Source organism: Oxyura jamaicensis, chromosome 2, assembly GCF_011077185.1.
Source record: "Oxyura jamaicensis isolate SHBP4307 breed ruddy duck chromosome 2, BPBGC_Ojam_1.0, whole genome shotgun sequence".
In the NCBI taxonomy this organism is placed as follows: domain Eukaryota; kingdom Metazoa; phylum Chordata; class Aves; order Anseriformes; family Anatidae; genus Oxyura; species Oxyura jamaicensis.
Window position 1 is genome coordinate 57,200,631 of NC_048894.1, and position 14,620 is coordinate 57,215,250.

A 14,620-nucleotide genomic window follows, 5' to 3' on the forward strand; every position below is an offset into this window, starting at 1 on the left:
GACATGCAGCAAGCGGTTCTCTTTGATAATGGTGATTCTTTCCAAGGAGACACAAAGGGACAAAAGAAGCAACGTTTTAGAGCTTTCATTTTAACTTCTCCTGTAACCCATTCATCTGTTCTGCACACCTTTATATTCATATTAAATAAATATAATTCAAGGGAAAATGGATTATTATACCTTGGCTGAATAGTTCTTTCGGTCTTCCGTACTTGGCCCTTGGAGTATTTCTTTTCTCTATCTTTCTTCTTTTCTTCTTAATTGCTTTGGGTAGTAGGTATATTTTACCTTCAAAGTGATTCTTATGAAAGAAAAAAAAAAAAAAAAAAAAAAAGACTTGCATAATTTTATTTTTTGTCTTTAAAGATATCATTCTGCTGGAAAGAATATTCATTTACTTCTACGAAGCATTTTCCCTACAATTCCCTGTCCAGTATTATTAAAGAACTGTCTGCTCAGACTCTACTGACATGTTAATCTTTTTTTTAATGCTGCCATAACCTTCTGTTTAAAATTCTATTTTATTCAAAGTCTTGATAGCTAATTGTATTGTATCAAAACCAAAAAACTGTAGTCTTTTAATTTTAGAGAGATTATTATATGCAAAAGATTTGAACTAAGAACTTGATTGATATTTTTGGCTTGATTCTCATTGACACCTGAGATGTCTTTCTGCCACTCTGGCAGTATGAAGAATCTTTTAGAATCAGAAGAAATTATAATAACATTCTCAGAAAAGGACAGCTTGCAATTTGGGACTCTTATATAGGGGTTTCTTCCTTTGGAGGTAAGTGAAATTGTTGTTGGTATTTTAAAAGGTCCATTGCAAATTCCTAGAAAAATATAGGTCTGGAAATGAACTCAGGAGATCTATCTGTCTTTTTCCTTGCCTAAGGGTGAAAACAAACCTGACCATTCCATTTCTGTCATGTCTAGGTAGCTGGTTCTTAACAAATCTTTTACTGGGATTCCCTCCACCCCTATCCAGCTTCCTCTGCTTTAGTCTAAAACAGACCCAGCTTGTTTGGTCTTCCATATAGGTCACCATTTTATTGCTCTTCTTGGCCTCTCTTCAATTAGGACAATTAAGAGAGTCTGTATCTGTCTTAAAGTGCTGTGGCTGAAGCTGGACAAGAGGCTCCACAGGAGACATACCCAGTGGTAAACAGTTCTTTAACTTGCTTCTTGGGTCAAGTCAGCCTATGCTTTTGAATGAAAAGCAGCAAGTGCAGATTTAAAGACTCACTGCTTCCTGCCTCTGTGCTGTCATCTACTGGCAAGAAAAATGGTGAATAGGTTTCTGCACCATCCATCAGTATCTTGACTTGGTTCTGTGCTTGAGTGGTTCACCTCTTCCCATCAAGTGAAGGAAGTTTTCCCTTTCTGCTCCATAGCACTGCATAGACTGGATTAGCAATGTGTTCATGAGATTAGATCTGTAGGTCATGAGATTAAAGTATATAAAACGTTACACATCCTACTTGTTTTTGGTGTGTGTGTGTCATTTCTATGATGTGTTTGTTTTGCCTATAAATTCATATGAAAAATAATCTGAATCACAATTACTGGGGAGGGGAAGTGGCAGAGGAGTAACAAGATACCCTTCATTTTGGTAACTACTTATGAGGAGAAATCATGCTGTTTTTTCTCAGTGGTATGTTAAAAACAAATTACCTTCTAGAGCAGAAGAGGCAGGAAAAGTAACCGAAAGGGCAGGAACCTTTACCTTGGAGATACCTATCCATGGGCACTGTCTGTGTCAGGGACAGAGGAATTCCAGAAGGGAAGAGACTGACTCCTGTACTCTGTTGCTCTTTTTTATTATTATTAATTTGTCTCTTTCTGCCTAATAACCTTTATAACCGTGAGAGTTTATTTTCCTTAGACTACTGTTTTTTCTTTGTTAACATCTGTTCCCACTTAGTAATAAGGATTACTGCTAAACTGTTCTTGATTGCTAAACATTTGCAGCTAATCAGAGTTAAAGGTGAGTTACTGATCTTTATGTTTTTTTAATTTTTTTTTCCTCTGCCTTATTCTGCCTCTTCTGCCCTGTTGTGCATTTCTTTGAATCACTATGAAGTGCTGTTATCCACTTTAGAGTTAGGTCCTTGCTTATCTGTATCACACTACAGCAACTTCTTTCTCAACACTTTGTGATTAAATCTTAAGGCATCGATTAACCTTTGTGTCACTAGCTTTGGGGTATATGAAGGTGAAGATGCATCGAAAACTATCATCGTATTGGCACCTGTAAAAATGATCATTAGTACGTGTGTCTCAGATGTTGTTTTCCAGAGAGATGTCAAATTTGTTGTGTACTCAGGTTTTGCAACTTTAAGAGCTTTAGGTCAAAGCGGTGAGCAGTGGGCTCTATAAGAGAAAAGATGATCCTATCATAGGAATACTGGCTTTCTGGTATTTGGTTTAGTATTGCAGTGTATCTTACTGTGTGACATGAGGTGGGGTTCCTGCAATGGTTAAGGATATCACTTAGGCTACAAATCCAGTTTCTTTCTGTGAAATGCATGAAGTATAGGAGTAGCAGTGAAGCTGAAATTATTATGTATTTTGATGTAGTGTTTTCTAAATATAAAACATACATGTGATGAACTTCACTGATGCATGGAAATCGAGTTGCTACTATATAATTTATCTCTGAATCAGACTTGCAGCAAGGCAGCTCTAAGAAGCTCTACATATGTATTTGAACATTAAGAACAAATTTGGTTAAATATTTTAGTAAATATTTATAATTTTGTAAATATTTTAGTAATTTTTTATATAATTTTATATAAATATTTGATATAATTATATGTAATTTTATATTATATTTTATATGTTAATGAATTTTGTTAATATTGTCAAGCAAAAGAGAAACAGTGGGGCTGCATCTAGCAATGCCTATGAGTAAAATGAGATCCTTTGTCTTGTTTCCTGAATAACCTACTTGTGGAAACGTGGGTCCCTAATAGGATCATAGAGTGAGAAATTCATATAGACTTCAATATGTTCCATATTGGATTAGGAATAGGGTACTTATGAAGGTAATTAGCCATTGATGTAGCTTAATGTAGGGTTGAGAGGAATTCTTTGCTTGAACTCTTCAGATTAAACTGGGTATTGCTTTTAAGCCATTTTATATTCAGGCAAAATTTAGGGCACTGATGCAGAAAACACTGGATGATATTTTCTTTGTATGGAGTTATAGAAGAAGAGTACAATGACCTTTTCTTGCCTTTAAAATCTATCCATTGTATGTTTTGGAGAGGATGTGAGATGTGATGTTTTTTCTTTATTAATGTTGATAAAAGGATATGTTTCTGTAATCTTTTTTGTTTGGTAGTTTTTTGTTGTTGTTGTTGCTGTTTTTTGTTGTTGTTGTTTGTTTGTTTGTTTTAAAAGATAATATTGGCTTCTCCAAAACATCAGGGTCAAAACTATTTGAAATGGCTTTTCTGTTGCTGCTGGTGGTGAATAATTCTTTGAATTCAGTGGCTACAGTCTAAAAGCCAAGAATGTTGAGAGCTGAGGTAGTGCTTTATTTGTCAAATGGCTTAAAGAAATCTTTTACATCAGACATTTTTTGTGTGTGGCCCAAAGACTGTGATGTTTTTTAAAGATCAAAATCAGGATCTTGAGTTTGTCTTAATAGATGTATCAGGAATGTCCAGAAAACCCTTCTCTATCTACAGTCTGCTCCTTTAGGATACACTTGACTTGGGATCCATCTTTAAATCCTAGAAAACTACCAGCCATAAATAAAGAAAGAAGAAAAAGATGAGTCCGTTTGGAGGTGCATGATATGTTTATTTTAGGTAGTGCAGATCAGAAATTCTCGATATCAATGTATGTTAGAATCATATACCTTTTGACTTTTTTCATCTATATCTTCAATACAATTACTTTCACTCACAAGTTTATATTTTCAAATCCATTTTTATTCCAGTAGTCATGTGCTCTGTAGTTCAAAGTTCCCTAATTCAGAGTTTATTTTGGAAAAAAAAAAAAAAAAATCCTTTCAAGAGAAACACATAGACTCAGTCCTCAATTTAACCTAAGGTTAACCTCCTATAATAGTAGGTATTTCTTGAGGTAGTAGGGCAATAATATCACTAAGCTATGTAAATATATCAAGCTTATTGGGTCTCTGAATCAAATGATCGCAGAAATGATGAGAGTTGAAAATGACTGGTGCTTTTCAACGAGATTTACTGCTGGGCTCCTCTTGATATTAAACATCAATATAAAGTCAGACCGGGAGTATGTATCCCCTGGAGTTATTGATTAAGTCATTATAGTTCTTTAATTCTGTTCACTTAGTCATCCAATGCTATAAATGAAAAATCTGGGAGTTATGTAGCCATAATTCAGATTCTGTTGAGAATTTCAGAAGGGGCAGAAGTACAGTGTTTTGCAGATCACACCACAGGGAGATAAATTTTGAAGGAGACACAAGTGGAAGCATCTGTAAAAACTGTTTTAGAATTAAATTTGCTTGGAGATCTACAAAGGTGGTGAAGAGCCTAGAGGGCAAGACATATGAGGAGCAGCTGAGCTCCCTTGGTTTGCTCAGCCCAGAGCAGAGCAGGCCGAGGGGAGGCCTCATGGCGGCCTGCAGCTCCCTCACGAGGGGAGCAGAGGGGCAGGCGCTGAGCTCTGCTCTCTGGGGACAGCGACAGGACCCGAGGGAACGGCATGGAGCTGGGACAGGGGAGGGTCAGGCTGGGGGTTAGGGAAAGGTTCTGCACCCAGAGGGTGGTTGGGCACTGGGACAGGATCCGCAGGGAAATGGTCATGGCACTGAGCCTGCTGGAGATCAAGGAGCATTTGGACAACACTCTCAGACACAAGGTCTGTTTTTTGGGTGGTCCTGTGTGGAGCCAGGAGTTGGACCCAATGATCTTTGTGGGTCACTTCCAACTGAGGATAATCTATGATTCTAATTGTAGTTAGGATTATATTCCATAAGCCATAACAGAAACTGGACAAGGGCTTTTCCACTATCCCCTCAATCTGAAAATCAAACAGCAGATTATCTGATTTTAAAAGAAAGAAGAAAACAAACAACAACAACAAAACACAATGAAGTGCTATAACTATTATCAAAATTTGGTTGAGACAAAATTATTTATGTTGAATTGCTTATGTTTGCTATTCAAGATGGAATTTGTATACTAAAGTAATATTTATAAGTAATAATGAGGGGAGGTTGCACTGTTGTCTATTGTTGTGACTCCCAGAAGTTAGACCTTGCTAAGAAAAAAGGCGTAGTCTCATCATACTTGTACAGAAGCCATGAAACAGCTAGCTTTTTATCATTGAAGTATACATGTGACAGAAACGTGCATGTGTTGTTTCTTTTATTTCCGGATTTTTTTTGTTTCTTTGTTTCTGGAGACTGAAAGTTACAGCTTTAGGACAGGACATACCATTTTTTTACAAAATAACAAATTAAAAAGAAAACTAGGTAAACAACTAGGTAAAACATCGGAATGCCATTTCCAAAATGAATTCATTGAATTCACAAGTGTCAAAGGCAGGTGTACCAGGCTTTGTCCTGAATAAAAGTGAGAATACTGTCCACTGATTTAAAAAAAAAAAAAAAAAAAAAAACTGTGAATAAAGAACTTATTTTTACTAGTTTTCTCAATGTCATCCAGTGAGTTACCAGCTCATCTCTGATTCTCAGTCAATCTATCTTAAAATGAGGACATGAACCCTTAAGAAGGGTTAAAATGCTGTCCTTGTTCCCATGGTCTCATCAGAGTTTCTGACATTCTTTGTCACAAGTTCAATCTATAAAGGGAATAAATATGATTCCTCCTCAAATCAGTATCTAATAAAGAATTTAATAAGGAGTAGTAAGTTCTAGTTGGAGCTGGACTTTACCCACATTATCATTTCAGGTACCTGCATGTTTTGGCATAAATCCACAGATTTTTATTTTGATACCTCAAGGCATTCAAAAAGTATGTTAGGATTGTGTTATTTTAGCCACATTGACAGACCTAACTGTGAGACTTTGCTTTTGTGAAGTGATCCTGATCTCGTTAAGGAGTAGATGGGAAGGACCAAAACACAAGTCTGAAGAGATGGAGTGAGCAGCAAACACAAAACGGACAGAGTAGCTTAGAAACCAGGACTCTTGGCTGGCAGTGAGGTGCTCTGCCCATAAAACTGTGCTGTTCTAGTAAGAGCACATAAGACAAGTTGTAATTGCCAACCAGTAAAATAAAGGGTCATGATTTGTCTGGAACAGTAATTCTTGAAAAAAAAATAGGAAAAAAAAAAAGTGGCTGAGGAAAGGAGAATATAGGGACACCTTCAGTTAATCCCAGGTCTCTCAATCAGAAGGTTTGTCTTGCTTCAGCTTCTTCAAATAGCTGCATCTGGGCCTCTAGTGTACTGTAAGTAGAGGAATGTCATCGCCATCTGGGTGATTTCTGGCTTTATGACATGGTAAAAATCATTTATGGCCACCCTGATGCTAGAAGTTAGAACTTCATAGCGATAAAATATCTGTGCATTGAGTCACCACTGGAAAAAGCAGCTCAGCAAAGAGTCCTGAGCTGGCCTAGGAGCACTCCTGCACTTTATAGTGTTTTGGTTCATTGTGCCTAAGGAGCAATTCTCAGGATCCAGGGAAAGTTGGCTGTGTGTGTAGTGCTAGGGTGAAATGTATGCCCGTGTTTCTTTTGGATCTCTAAATATCAATAGAAATGAAGTATTAGGCAGGCAAGGCTTAGTTTTATGGACCAATACTTTTTACAAGTGTTTCGGGGTGAAGGGGGAGTTTTACCTTGTTTGAAACAAAGCAAAAGTTGGAAGTTCTTGTAAGTCTCAAACTCATCTGGATCTTTGCAGCAATAGTACTCACCATCTAAAACTTAAAATACAAGCTTTATATTGAGTATGGCAAGAGTGATCTTAAATTTTAAATAAACTCTTTTAAGACTGAAAGGAAGGCCAAGAAGACAGATCAGTGTTTTGTCTGGGAGCACAGAAACGCATATGCTATCAATGCCTTAAAATGAATGTTAATAAATGACCTTGAGGTTGGCTGATCTTTACTGTTGCCCTTCAGAGATTTAGGGAAGGGTTACCAGTGTTGCAGTACCTGTTAATTTTGTAGATTTTTTTTTTTTTTCACATAATGAAAATGGGAAGAGAGAGGGTATAGCCCCTTCCAGACAACTTCAAATTACCAAGTATTACTTAAAGGGACTGAACACAAATAACACCCATAGATAATTATTCAGATTAGTTTTTGCTGTCTCTAAAATGTTCTTTCAGTAAACTTATTAGTGGTTGTTGAAGTGTAAACATATTCTGGCTGTTTCCTTCTTGAGTTTCTTTCCAATTCTCTTTCTCCAGTAGGCTCTGCTCTCTTTTTATGAATATGTGAAAGCCTGAAGTTCTGACTTTTAACAATTTGCATTCAAATGGACACCTTTATTCTGAGAACAAATGATTGTATACTTCAAATCTGTTTAAATTTAGTGTTAGTGAAGCCAGTAGCTTGCAAAGGGGGGGGCAACTTTATGCTTTCTAGAATGTAATGAGAAATAAAACTTTAAAATACAAATCCATTTATCTTTAAACTATTTCCCCAGTTCCTCTGCTAAGATTTGTTTTTAAATCTAATTGTATTCGAAAAGAGCATTTCCATATTACAAATTGACTCTTTCAGCTTTTCATTTTGAAGTGTTTTGAGTCACAGTTGTTTTCACAGAAAATGCTATCAAGAACAAGAAACTATGCCCTCTTACTATGATCAAGGCTACTTATTAGCATTGATAAATGAGAATGAGAGGCTTATACTTAAATTCTCAAATTAACTATTTAGGGGAATGAGAGATAAATAATGTCTCCTTTCTTGACAAGTGGTTAAGAGTACCCCATGCCTCTTTTGATGAGGACAAACCATGGATCAAAAACTGCAGAACCAGTTGTAAAGCTAACTGTATGAAGGGCTGAGCAGCATTTGATCAGTTGGACTGGGTATAGTTGCCAGGCAGCTCTACAAATTTCATAGCTGAAGACACAGGGATTAATCCTTGGTACAAAGTTAGAGCCTCAAGAGATTGTAGAGGTAGTTTTTGGTGCTATCAGAAATAATTTGCTCAAGCAGATGGATAATGTGTACAGTGGTACCTCCAATGCTGCTTTTGGTTACATTTATGTTCTCTGGAGCTCAAAAATCCTTCAACTCATAGTTCACATAAAAGCAGCGCTCCTAAGTGAGTAGATATCTATGAACACGCATCTGCAAGCCACATACTACCTCCTTTGTTTAGATATCAATCTAGGCTTTATTTTTGCAAAATGAGTTAAAAGGGAGTTCTCATCCCTTGATTTAGTTGAATTATTTGCTGTCCCTGTCTTCCATGCAGACTACTTTTAGAATGTTTGGGGCAATGTCCCTGAAGAGCATAGTGAATGTCAATGATGGAGAGTACAGAGAATTCTAAATTTTGAGCAAGGGACAAAAGATCATTTGGGTAACAAGTGAAAATACAAGGGCAGTAATGTAAAAAGTTATTCAAAAGGTTGTTGGAAATGGCATGAGCTGTACAAAAGTATCTCGCCTACTACCAATTCCAAATAATTGAGCAGAATGATGTCTGATCATGTGGCAGTTAGGGATGTGGCAGGATGTGAAACTCATGAGGTTGACAGGATCTAAGGTTACAGAGAGTAACCTTCAAATAAATGGAGATGAATGAAGGTCCACTGGGGTTGTCTAATGATGCTTCTTTAGCTATATGGGATGTTCTGTATGAGTAAGTCAATCTGAAGACTGGTTTTGGTGTCTCTGCAGACCTCTAGACTAATATCAGCACATCATTCATCTCTAGCTCATTAGCCCAACTAAGAAACTAAGAATGTTGAAATATGCACTGAAGGCATTCAGGTGGTTTTTGAAACCACAGTTAGCTTAGTCAGAGCTTTCTGTATGCCATACAAAATGCTTGTAAATATTTTACTTTTTTTTTTTTTTTTTTTTTTTTTTTTTTAAGCACTGTTGCAAATATAACCACCTCACCAACATGTTAGCGTTGTGTAGGTACAGACAGAAGAGTGAACTTTAGACTCAGAATCATCTAGGTTGGAAAAGACCCTCAAGATCATCAAGCCATCAACCTGACCTACCAAGTCCCACCGTTAAAGCTTACCCCTTAGTGCCGCATCTTCATGTTCCTTAAATACCTCCAGAATTGAGGACTCTACCACTTCCAGTGCTTGTCTACCCTCTCCATGAAGAAATACCTCCTATTATGCAATCTAAGCTTCCCTTGTGCAATGTAAGACCACTGCCTCACATTCTCACTTGTAGGTAAATCCAGGTAGACAACATCCACAGCCTTTTCCTCATCTACTAAGCAGGTCATCTTGTCATAGAAAGGGATTGGGTTAGGCAGGACCTGCCTTTCATAAACTCATGCCAGCTGATTCTGATTGCATGGTTGTTCCCTATGTGCTGTGTGATGACACTCAGCCTTACCCTCATCTCTCATCAGTACATTTCCCCTCACCTCCAGTAAAGGATGAAGAGGCTCCTTAATCCTCCTTTTGCTGTTGAAGTATTTCTAAAAGCATTCTTTCTTGTCTTTTACTGCACTAGCTAAATGGAGTTACAGTTGGGCTTTCACCCTTCTGATTTTCTCCCTGCACAGCTTCATGACAGGTCGCTAGTCCTCCTGCATTGCCTGCCCTTCCTTCCAGAGTTCATAAGCTTTCTTTTTCTTTCTGAGTTTGAGAAGAAACTCTCTGTTCATCCAGGCTTCTCCTTGCAGTGTCTTGACTTTTGGCACATCGGGACAAGCTGTTCTTGTGTCTTTAAGATGTTCTGAAGAAGTTCCAGCCTTCCAGCCTTCCTTTAGTTTTCAGAATCACTTTCCAAGGGACCCCATTAACCTGTTCTCCAAATAGGGCAAAGTCTGCCCTCTGGAAATCCAAGGTAGCAGTTTTGCTAATTGCCATACTGACTTCACTAAAGACCAAATACTCCATCATTTCATGCTCTCTGTGCCCAAGGCAGCCTCCAACCGTCACATCGCACACAAGTTCTTCCCAGTTTCCAAACAACAGGTCAAGTGGGACACCTTTCATAGTTGGCTCACTCACTGCCTGTTTCAGGATGTTATCCTCCACATGTTCCAGAATCTCCCAGAATATTTCCTCTCTGCTGTACTGAATTTCGAGCAGACATCTGAGAAGATGATGTCTCCCATCAGAACAAGGGCTTGTGATCATGAGAACTTCAGAGAGATGAGAGAAAAGAGCAGTAGATGAAGGTCGAGATGTTAATTTCAGAATACCACCAAAGTACTTGTCTGGTGTTAGACATAACTGCATCATGAATACATTTGGAATAAATGCACATCTATCCTGCAGTAACTGTTTTTATTTCAAATAGGTAAAGATGCACATACTGTATAATAAAGGAAGCACTGAAATGGATTAAGGACGAAGTGCATTCAGATAAAAAGCTTTTATTGGCTTTGGACTGATTTCCTGGTTTATTCCTTTGTTTAACAATGGTTGTTGAATTAAACTGACTGCTAAATGGAAGGGGAAAAAAAAAAAAAGTTGAATGAATAATACTTAGGAAGAACCCTAACATGAGGATGAATGCAGCTCACTATGGCTGAAATTTGTTCTAGAGAGAACAAATAATTTTGAAATTTATTCTAGAGAGAAAACAAAACTCACTAGTGAGTATCTCTTTGGGCATACTACATGCAGATTCTGCTAGAAATTAGATTTTGTTTTTGTTTGGGATTTTGAAATGCATTTGGTGAATGAGGGGAAACTGATTCCATGCAACCTGAGCTTCTTTTTCCTCTTGTTCAGCTTCAGGCTGAACATCCCCAACTCTCTTGAGTAACTTCAAAGCATATGGTCTTTGTGTGCTGATGAACTGGAACTCTCTCTGGCTCTTTGGCAGCAGGGCTTTGCCTCGGTGTTTAGGAGAGCTGAGCAGGTTAGGCGACAGCCACTTGGCAAAAGCCTGAGGGGGCTGGCGGGGAGAAAAATAGGGAGCAAGGAATCGGATGAAAAAGGAGTGAAACAGTGTTCAACAATAAAGTTAAAAAGGTAAAAAGTGTCTGGAATAAACCGACCTAATAACTCCAGAGGAGCAACCATTATTCTGTCGTAAGAAAGAAAGGAAGGCTTTACAGTAGTAAAGACAAGAAATGTGATTTGCCTCTGCAAGTTCCAGCAGTATCTGTGGGAGGATTGATGCTTTCTAATTTTATATGCAGCAGCAGCTGTGTTAAATGCTGTTAACGGATCAGATTGGAATTGTATGCACTGAGGTATTTTGAGTGGTGAGGGAAGGGAAGACTGCTCCAAAAATACAACTGAGAAAGGAAGAGTCAGTAAACAATTCAGTGCTATTTTTTTGTTAAAACATCGTCTGCGAGGTTTGACAACAAATACTTTTAATTAAGAAACTGACAGCTGTGAGTGTCAATATCTCTTCTTTTGGATGTGTTTCATTTCAGAAAAAAAAAAAAAAAAATGTGCATAAGGTGGTTTTGGGGTGGCTTTATACACAAGGGAAGTGTGTGAAGAGCATGTGTGGATTGATGGGGGTGTTAGCTCTCAGAGGGAATTATTGGGATGATGAAGAACCCGCTTTGAAGAGTTAACATTGCTGGCAAGTGAGCCGCTGAACCTGTGCCCACACTGCAAGCAACCGTGCTGATTGGCACCGAGGGGCCAACATTGATCCATCATCCTGAGCTCTGCAGCGAAGTAATGGAAGTGGCTGCATGCGTAGTGCTTCTCTCATCTTGTAAAGAAGGTTATTGCTCTCTGATTTCCTTTTAGAGTCAAAGCGTTTCAAATTGAACAGCAGTTTCTGACAAAGACAGGTACTGGAACTGCCTGTGCTGTGATTGGGCTTGGGGGGACACCTACACTTCATGGGGCTTAAACAGAGAATTACATGGGTAAATCCCTCCTTGTTTCCTTGCTCCCTTTTCCCTACCCCAAAGTCAAACTAGCAGGGAAGAACATTAGAGATCATGTTTTCCATAATGTCTTCTGGGGAAACTCTCACGGTTTCCTTTAATGTTAATCTAGTATCAATTTATGATTCTAATTTATATGCTCTGGCTCTTGTTTATTAAGTGACCACATGCAGGGTTCTCGTATCTCATGCATTCCCCATAAAAGCCTCTGCATTTCATTAAACCTCAGCATAAAAGGAAATGTTTCCTGGCAGAGCAATATTCTAACAGCGTGGTGCAAGTGTGCAGAAGGGTCCCAAGGTCACAAACTCTTTTCAAAGGTTAATTAAGTATGAAAGAAAGGTATTCTGTCATAATTAAATAGTAATGACTGAGAGGCCAGGAATATTTGGTGTATAACGCAGTACTACAAGGCAAAGCCAAAATCACATGCAAATTTATTATTTTATTTCATATTCTATTATAAAATACCCTTGGGTGTTAGTGTAATTTTTGTTCTCCAACTTGCATATGACAGAAGGGGGATTAAGTGGTCAGCACTGCCATGCATATATGTGATCATAATACATCTCAGGAGCGGTTCTGAGCAGGCTGATAGCATTCTGATACACTGAAGAGGACTTTTCCTCAGGAGGGTGATGCCTTCATGATTCTGCAGAAATCACGTTTTAGTCAGAGCAGAACGGTCTTTACTTGCTGCATTCACACCGGAAAAGCTGCCGCAGTATTTCACTTCTTTCAGTAGCACCAACAGAAATACAGTCGTGTTCATGACCCTGTTTAAGAGCTCATCAGAATTTCTCTTTTCATTCTTGTGCTTCTGGGGTTTAATATTTCAACATGTTCAAGCGTTTTAGGCAGGATCTTGGCACAGGTCCACAGACAAGTTGTCAGTCCAAATGTAGATTTTTTTCCCCCAACCAGCATTGTAAATCAGCTGATTCTGATGTTCACACTCTGTTATCTGTGAAGTGAATGATTTTAGTGGCCAAATGTATTATAATAATGTAGAACAGTATGGTTTACCAGTAAGTTATAGTTTTAATTTCTTACTTCTGTGCTGTAAAAGTAATTTTCATTATGTTAGTTTTTTTTTTTCTTTCATAGTACATAAACTTCTGAAAGCTGCATTTGTAAACTGTTTTGCCCAACTTGTGAAAGAAAGGTATGGGTAAAACTGCTCATACCTAGTACTGCCTGGACTCGATAAAGAATAAATGTGAATCTCAGAACCTGATTTTTGTAAAATTTTATAAAACTTCAGAGTCTTTCCACATTACTTCAACCCTTCCATTTACCATCATCAGTCAAGAGAGCAGCTGAAAAGAAATGATTGTTCGATTGCTGAGCCCAGCCTCCAAAAAAGGGTGCATTGTCTTGTTGTTGCTGCAGCATGACCCTTTTTGGGACTTAGACCCATCTGTCATCCCATGTCTCTGAGAGGAGTTTGTGTTCACCAACTGCCTCTGCATCATAGACCTAGGTAAGGGAGGTGGTGTTTTAGGAAATTAGGTAGATGTATTGCCAAATAAAAGGGTGATGGGATCCCCCAAAACTGCTGCAGTGTGAACCACACCAGCTACCACTACCTTAGCAAGAGGGCAGGTATGCCTCGCCTCCTGAGTTCACAGAGCTGAATTTGAAGGTGGGAGTGGTCCAGAATTCTCTGTGCATTTTCATCAGCATGTAATTACAAACTCCTGTTCATTACTGGCTGAGTGGCCATAGTTGCTTGGTGCCAGCTTGTTTGGCATCTGAGCTTACATAGGTATTTAGCAGCTGAGGATTTAGCAGGCATTTTTTGCTTACAATGAAATGTAGTTCTCTGTTAATCCTCAGGTGGACCTTCAGTTTTTCTCAGAGGACAACTGAAACAGTAACTTCAGTGAGAGTTCTTCTGTCATTCCAGTTAAATAGGGATCTCTTTTCTCATTACCAGGCAGATTGGACTATTCCTCCCAACTGTACACATTTTTCAAAAACTTACAAGCCTGTGAATTAGCGATCTGCTGCTGTTAAAATGTGTGGGAAAAGAAAACACATGGTAGTGAATTTTCCATAGCAATGGTCTACATTGCAATCCTGAACCTATCTCTTCTTATGGAGGATAGCTTTTTCTGAGAGCCCATAATTGCTTTTGCATTATTTATGGACATGATCTGTGTCCTTAAGATCTATTTCCGATTCTGTAAGAAAAGTGAATTAGTGTTTTGAAATTTAATAAAAGATTACATGGAAGTGGTTACTATGATAATATTACTTAGTAAGATAGCAGTTAGGGGTTGTATAAGTATTTTTTTAAATCATAATAGTGAAGTTGATGTGTGAGATATTGTTATAATTCTTATAATAAATAGGGCATCAGCAGTACCAGAGGTACATTAAAAGTTTTTTGAGCTACTCTATTTCATAGAAAATTCCTTGTACAGACCCCAAGATGAGGGCTCTTTGGATGATATGTTTTTTATCCAGAAAGTGGTATTTTCTGTCTGAGAGTGTTTTTAACCCACATGGACAAAAAAGGATGAGGATTGGAGAGGGGAAGAATTGAAAACAGATAGCGTGTGCAAATGTTTCTGTGATTGCCATTTATAAACGAGCACTAAATCTATACGTTTACCTGCCTGGCTTTG

At 38.1% G+C, this 14,620-nt stretch overlaps 1 protein-coding gene across 6 annotated transcripts in view; it reads left to right on the plus strand.

Moving 5' to 3' along the window:
* The window catches only part of TPK1 (thiamin pyrophosphokinase 1), a 311,693-nt gene that overhangs the window by 124,350 nt on the left and 172,723 nt on the right, over positions 1-14,620 (plus strand). The window contains exon 2 of one of the 6 annotated variants that reach the window (XM_035317540.1): positions 688-787. The exons of the other annotated variants lie outside the window; for them this stretch is intronic. The gene's annotated coding sequence lies outside the window, so the exon portion shown is untranslated. The remainder of the gene's footprint in view (positions 1-687; positions 788-14,620) is intronic. 6 annotated transcript variants of the gene reach the window in all.